The sequence below is a fragment of the Octopus bimaculoides genome, chromosome 1, assembly GCF_046866305.1.
Source record: "Octopus bimaculoides isolate indiv1 chromosome 1, ASM4686630v1, whole genome shotgun sequence".
Taxonomy (NCBI): Eukaryota; Metazoa; Mollusca; class Cephalopoda; order Octopoda; family Octopodidae; genus Octopus; species Octopus bimaculoides.
The window spans coordinates 47647847-47655219 of record NC_142928.1 but is presented as its reverse complement, the minus strand read 5'-3'; positions in this window follow the sequence as shown (position 1 = coordinate 47655219).

Below are 7373 nucleotides of genomic sequence, written 5' to 3'. Positions count from 1 at the left end.
ATATATATAGACTGAGAGAGAGAGAGAGAGAGAGAGAGAGAGAGATAGCTAGATAGATGAATTGATAGATATATGTGGGTGTGCGCGTGTGTCCATGCACATCTGTGTGTGTTTGTGTGTATGTGCATGTGTGTGTGCGTGTGCGTGTGCGAGTGTGCATGTGCATGTGCATATGCAGGTGTGCATGTGCGTGTGTATGTGTGTATATGTCTGTGTGTGCGTCTCTCAGATTGTGTCTGATTGTGTCTCTGTGTCTGCGAGCAGTTTGAGTGTTTCGTGATACTGGATTCCATCTTAAATAAATTGCAGACATGTTTTTGAATTGTAGCTTTTTCACATTTGCATCTATTCATGTTTTGATTAAATTTCATTTTAAGATTACTTATTAGTTGTTTGTGATTATTTAAAATAATATATACAAAACAATTTAGTAATATATGTTATCAAAACATAGCTGTTAACTTGATAAGAAATATTATATATTGTGATAAGTTTAATGATTTTGGCTTAAGTTAGTCTCTATATTAGAACAGTTAAGAATGTAGTAATGTGTTATAATTCCTTGTGAAATGTTCTTTGTTATTTAATTATTGATGGATATCCGAGTAAGCTTTAGAATCGCTTTAACGAGAAAAGACTCTTGTTAGAGGAATCAAAGTTATTCTCAAGGTAAGGCACATCTGCAGCAATTCAGAAAATATCGTGTGTGCAATATCTTATGAGAATCCAGGTGAATATTGTGCCCAAAATACATTACATTTAGGAACATTGCTTACGATTATGAATAGTGCCCTAAATTTTCGTTACGTATAATATTCACATTGGACGTATATCTCAACACATATGACAAAGCCGTTGAATGTCAAATATATGACATAATGTAGACAATTAATCTTACTATAATGGGCGTTAGGTCTGTCTGTCAGTCCGTCTCTCTGGTACCTCTTCACGATCAAACTGCTGGACTAATGGTCACAATGTTTTTTTCGGGATTACGAGGTAGGTAATCAGGAATTGTTTTAGCGAAAAAAATGAGAAAATATATGATTATGTAGTTTTGTATTAATAAATAACACTGGATTTTTTTTATTAAAATTCCGGCAATGTGAATTAACTCTGGATTTCCCCCACCCCGTATTGTTCGTGAATTTAGAGGGTTTAGATTTGCGATACTATCCATTTATCTCCCATCGTAGATGGGTAGATTTGCTATGATACTATAATGGGCGTTATGTCGGCTGCCTGTTCGTCTGTCTGTCTCTTTGTCTGTTCCCTCTTCACGGCCTTATAGCTGGAGCAATGGTTACGATATTTTTTCGGAATTAAAATGACGGTCTTCAGGAAAATTTTTAGCATTAATAAATCAGAAAGTATGATTATTTCGTGGACATCGATTTTTGAATTGATAAGCAACCTTTGCATATTTATTAAAAATTCACTGAACACGAGTAACTGAATTTTCATTGTATAGTTCGTGGCCCTATCGTAGATACGAAGAGAGTCGCGAAGACGGTTAATAACGAAAATAAAATCGAAAATCGTGTGTCAGTATATAGTGTGTGTGATTATTTAGTGGTTATCGAAGTGTGTCAGTCTCGAGCAGGATTCAAAACGGCTAACCGAAGCGGCTGTTGATTACATTTTAGTTTTGTCAATCAAAATAACCCATGGTACTGGAACATCCAGGCAGTATTCGCATAGAACAGTGAGAGGTAAGTCTTAGATGGATTTTTGCACGCTAATAATCCCGCTCACGCATTCACAGCAAACAAGTTATAGGGCCAGATTTTAAATCGTGTAGGTGTATGTTTACCCACTCCGATGTTTACGCACGGCCAGTTATACGTCGCTATGAGTAGAACAAGGGACCCCAGTAATTTGTAAATTGGTGTCGACCAAAACAGAAAATATCATCTACAAAGAAGTTTTTTAATCATATTGACATTATCGAAAGGAATATGTTTCGTGATCTAAATAGGGAAATTTGTGAACTTTGAACGTATAAGAGTATAATCAGGCGTAAAATAGTGTAAACCAGTAAAATAAAGTATATCGAAATAACATTTTCTTTTCCCTAATACTTTTTATGTAGTGGTCGAAGGAAGCTCTGGATTTCATTAGGAGTGTTCCACATAACCATTTATGATACAGAGGCTGGGAGCCTATTTCAGTTCGGGAGTGAATCATCACTTGTCACTAATTCACAAACACGTCATATACCTGCAATAGAATGCTGTATCACCCACAATAATGTGATTCCTCTCAGACATCACCCAGTAATCTACCAAGTCCATTTACACCTTTCTCAATACATACTAGATAGGTAGTTAATTGCATCTAGCTAAAAGAAATATTTTAATTTGCCGACTTCAAGTAAAAGAGATAGTGGCGTAGGGTTGCATTTTATTTATTTATTATATTTTTTTGTTACCTATTTCACTTAGTGAGCTGATACCATTACATTGTAAAATTGTTTTCTAGAATTTAGTATTTCTCTTATATGATACGTTTCTTCTTGAATTCTGTGTTTCGAAAAGGCTTATATATGAGGCCGCTCTGTTGGATTCTTACATACATTTTTCGATATTAATGGTTGTTACAGTATTATTTGTAATAATCGGGTACTTTATTTACGGTTTTATGACTATCTTTAAATGAAATGATTGAATAAGTTGGAAAAAAAATTGCAGGTGTAGGTATTTAACCAAACAGTTTCATTTTTAGTTTGATAACAAATGATTTTAATATTGTTTTTTTTTTGTCCATCTTTATATACTTTCGTAAGTGTTTCATTTTCCTCCAATATGCTACTTCTAGTGTATATTTCAGAATGTTATCGTATGATCCTATGTCTACTAACATGTGTTTCGTGAAATTATTTCCATCGTGTAATATACATTTGATCTTTGCTCGACTAGTCATAAGTCTTCAGTTATTTGCCAATTGCGCAGTATTCCGTGATTATATATATATCTTTGGATTTGTATGTTCTCTTGTTGAATTTTTGCTATATTCTAAAGAGTTAGCATTTTCGATATTTTTGTTTGTTTTTGCTTTATTTTCCCATTAGCTTCCACGTTTCCATTGTTGTAATACATATCGCTAGATTATAGTTTATTTTGCTTAATGTTAGGTAAGTGTTTTCAATATTATATACAGGTTACGCAATATAATAAACAGTTTACAGTTATTGGTGAATAGCATAATTAGGTAGCAGCTAAAAATCACAGATATTCTAACAGTTCAATGTTCGCAGTTTAATTGAAATTTGAAACCAGACTTAAAGATTATTTCATTTATAAATAGTTGTTTTTTTTAATCACATGTCTCTAAACTGCAGTTAGTGGTTTAAGGACGAGAAGCTAACAGAACAGGTTTGTTCATAGAGCCACCGAACAATGAAATTAAATTAGACTGCACTTAGTCGAAACGTCAACAAGCAAACTAAGATTATGGTACATACTGGTTTGCATACTGGTTGCGTTGTATAGAAGCAGTCTCTTGCGTTTCAATAAAAGTTCTGCGACGCATATTGTTTCACGAGTGTTCTACCGTTTGACAACCATGACGCTTTCAGTGGGTTTTCTGAAAATGGAATGGAGGTACCTGTGTAATCATAACATCACTATTTAAAGAGATATGAAATATAAACGAGATAATTCCAATAGGTGTGACACACATTTTCTGTTGAGTAATGGCGATTGACATTCGTTTTGTAATTTGTACAGTGACTGACATTCGTTTGTGTCCCAGATGTACACGATATTGGTATACAACAAATGTATAAATCGAGCAAATCGGAAGCTAGGATATCCTGCGATAGTTCAAATAGGAAAGCCCTTGCAAGTCATATAAGCTGGTTTGGCAGTCGGAGCGTCATGGTGAAAAGTGTATTCAGTGATGTGAACCTAAAAGCTATTCAGAGATAGAATCGGCTACATCTTGCACATCGCGAGAACTTGGATGCTATCATTATACAAGGCACGGCGCACTGAGAAGTTTGCACTAGCCATAGTGCCATCTTTATCAGACAATTCTAGAAAGGGTCGATGGATAATGAACAATGGATGACACAACAACGTGATACGAGATTAACCAAAATCTCAAGCTTCCTATATGGGTGCTTGACTTGTTACGAACAGCAACAGCATTTACTTCACGTAAAATATTGCGTTTGTCAGTGGTATATTTCAGTGAGACAATTTCTCTATTTATAGCTGCGTTTTATCAATCAGAAAATTGGTAACAGGAGCAGAAAAATGCCTGACAGTTTTAATCGCAATTGAAGTGCTGAACAGACGATTCTGATGGGATGATTTTAAACTGTTCGGTGGATAGGAAAATGATTACAAGCCGATTTGCTTCTCTCACCAAGCTAAGAGGTCGCTTTCACGGTTAGACTGGATAATGAAAATGGATGCGTACACCACCTCCGTAATTGTTTTTATATCATCACCATTATGACACTACCACTGATTTCATTTGAACTGTTGGAACACTTATTGTTTTTTTTTATTCCTGTCGACGAGACGCGCTACCCCTATCAGATAGTTCTCATTGCTGTCGACATCACTGTATGGATGTTTTTTCTGTGGTTTATGATGCATAAAAACGCTGTGCGCTGCGGTGTATTAAAGGCATCTGGGTTTGGAGGAGGGTTAATTGCCATTTTTCGGGCATTATTTGTAAACTGCTTCAGATAAAAGTGCACAAATATAACATCAAACAAGGAAGCACTGGTCTCAGCAAGTACCTGCTGGGGACAGGATATCGCCAAAACAATATTGCAATAACCAAAATCCACTTTACTTTTGCTGTGAGTTGGTTTCCATTTAAAAATAAATTAAATTAAACATCTGATGCATTGGAGAGTATATTGTGAATTGAATAGAATGACACGAATTATAAAACACACTGGTTGCTGTAAAGTAAACAAGCCACATAATCAGTTGATTATATTCACAACTAATTATACAGTTGCATCACAGATCTAGGGTAAGTGCAATACATGCCTGACTGTGAGGAGCAGTGCAACTGATTTTAATATGGGGCAGTACAATGCACTTTATATGAAAGGCAATGAAACAGAGTACAACATGTAGGTGGATGGTATCCGTAGTTTTTCTTTCTCCTAAGCTCACATAACCACAACTTCCTCGCTGATGTTTAACAGCTGCCCATTTTTTCACCGTGCAATTTTTTTAATTTTTTTTATAGAAATGATTTGACTTGTTCCAAAGTGGGAAAACATCATTTCAAACTCCAAACCCCGAATATAATGACAAATAATTGACGATAATTCTAGAAGTGGTAGTAGTAGTAGTAGTAGTAGTAGTAGTAGTAGTAGTAGTAGTAGTAGTAGTAGTAGTAGTAGTAGTAGTAGCAGCAGCAGCAGCAGCAGCAGCAGCATCAGCAGCAGCAGCAGCAGTAGTAGTATTGTCGTTACTGCTTCAATTTGTTTCGTCGCTACTTTTGAAGTTCTTTCTGTTAAAATTTGTTATCGTTGCTTCTACTGCTGTTACTGTTCATTATTTCTTTATGGTATATTTCATTTTATTGTATGTTGTTATTTCATTCGTCAATGTACTATGCCATTTCACTGCATAGGTGCTTTGTCGCTTTTATAAGCACTTGATATTCTTTGGTTTTGATCGTATGTTTTCTCCACAACTCAACAGAAAATGTATGTTTCACCTATTGGAATTATTTCGTTTACATTTCATATCTGTTTAAATTGTGATGTTATGTTTACACATGTTCCTGCATTCTGTTTTACCGATCAAATTCGCTTATTGCTATACAGGTCTCTTCTGTTTTCAGACTCCACTTCTGTATATCTCCGTTTTCACGTGTTTATAACTTGAGAGTTATTCCATTTCTTTTAGAGCTACATTGGCGTTCGTTGGAATAGATATATTGATTACAAAAAAATTTTGCTGATTTACTTGGGAAATAATATAGAAACAATTTTCTTATTTTCCATCTCTGCTTAAATCAGCAACTGCTACAGTATAGTTTGTAATTCTGCTAGAAAATGAGTAGTGTGTTTTCGTATCATCAGATTTAAATGCATATTATGTAATGCTTGCATAATTTCTAGTGTAAGGTGTCGTTTTCGATCTGGTCTGTAGTCTTTAGAGAAATTTTTCTTTTGTCAGGATATCCATAATATATAGAAACGTAGGTTATTGTATGTTGCGGATGTAGGTTTCTAATTGCAGATACTTAATGTAAATGGAATGTTTTCGTAAACTCAGTCTATTATTACGATCACACATGTTTTCCTTTTCCACATGTCTAAGATGTCTAACTTCTGGTGCGAGTACTTATTACTTTATTTTTCATCTCAGTTTTGAAAGAATATTCACTTATGTCATTAAAGTTCTAACCCGAAGAAGCTAAGTATAGTATAGCAATCGAAACGAAAATCAATACAAACGAGAAAATCATTATTCAGCAATAATATTGCAACTAAAGAAAATGGAAGGATACAAAATAAAGCAAAAGAAAAAAACAACTGAAATGGTTATTTCAGATCTCTATACCAAAACACTACGGTATACTAGAAATAACTTATTGGAAACTAACTCCAAAAATCAAAGAATGCTACGGCAACGACATCATTAATTTATACTGTATACGGAGAGCTTCAAATATCTTCAGATCCCTTCAAGTAATAGCACCAGATTGGAAATGCGAGAGCCAAATTTGCTACGCAGATTGATTTATTTGAAAAAATATTTTCTTTGCTTTACCGATGAAGGCCGCTTGACCATGTTTATACACAAGGCTGATCGTAAATATTCAGTGAACATATGATATATTTTCTTGAAGTTGTCACAATATTGAAAATGAAAAGAAAATATATAAAACTATGGGAATATAGATACACGCGCGCACACACTCATATACACACCACACACACGTACATGTGTAGATATGTGTGTATGTATATTAATATATATATATATAAATATACATATATGCATATGTATATATATATATATATATATATATATATATATATATATATATATATATATATATATATATTTATATTTATATATATACATATATGCATATATATATATATATATATATATATATATATATATATATATATATATATATTTATATATGTATATATATACATATATGCATATATATATATATATATATATATATATATATATATATATATATATATATATATATATATATATATATATGTATATATATATTTATTTATTTATACACATAAACATATTCATATATATTTGGTATATATTATATATATATATATATGTATGCGTGTGTTATATGTATGTATCTGGGAATGTTCGTATCTATGTATGTATAAATATATAGATAGA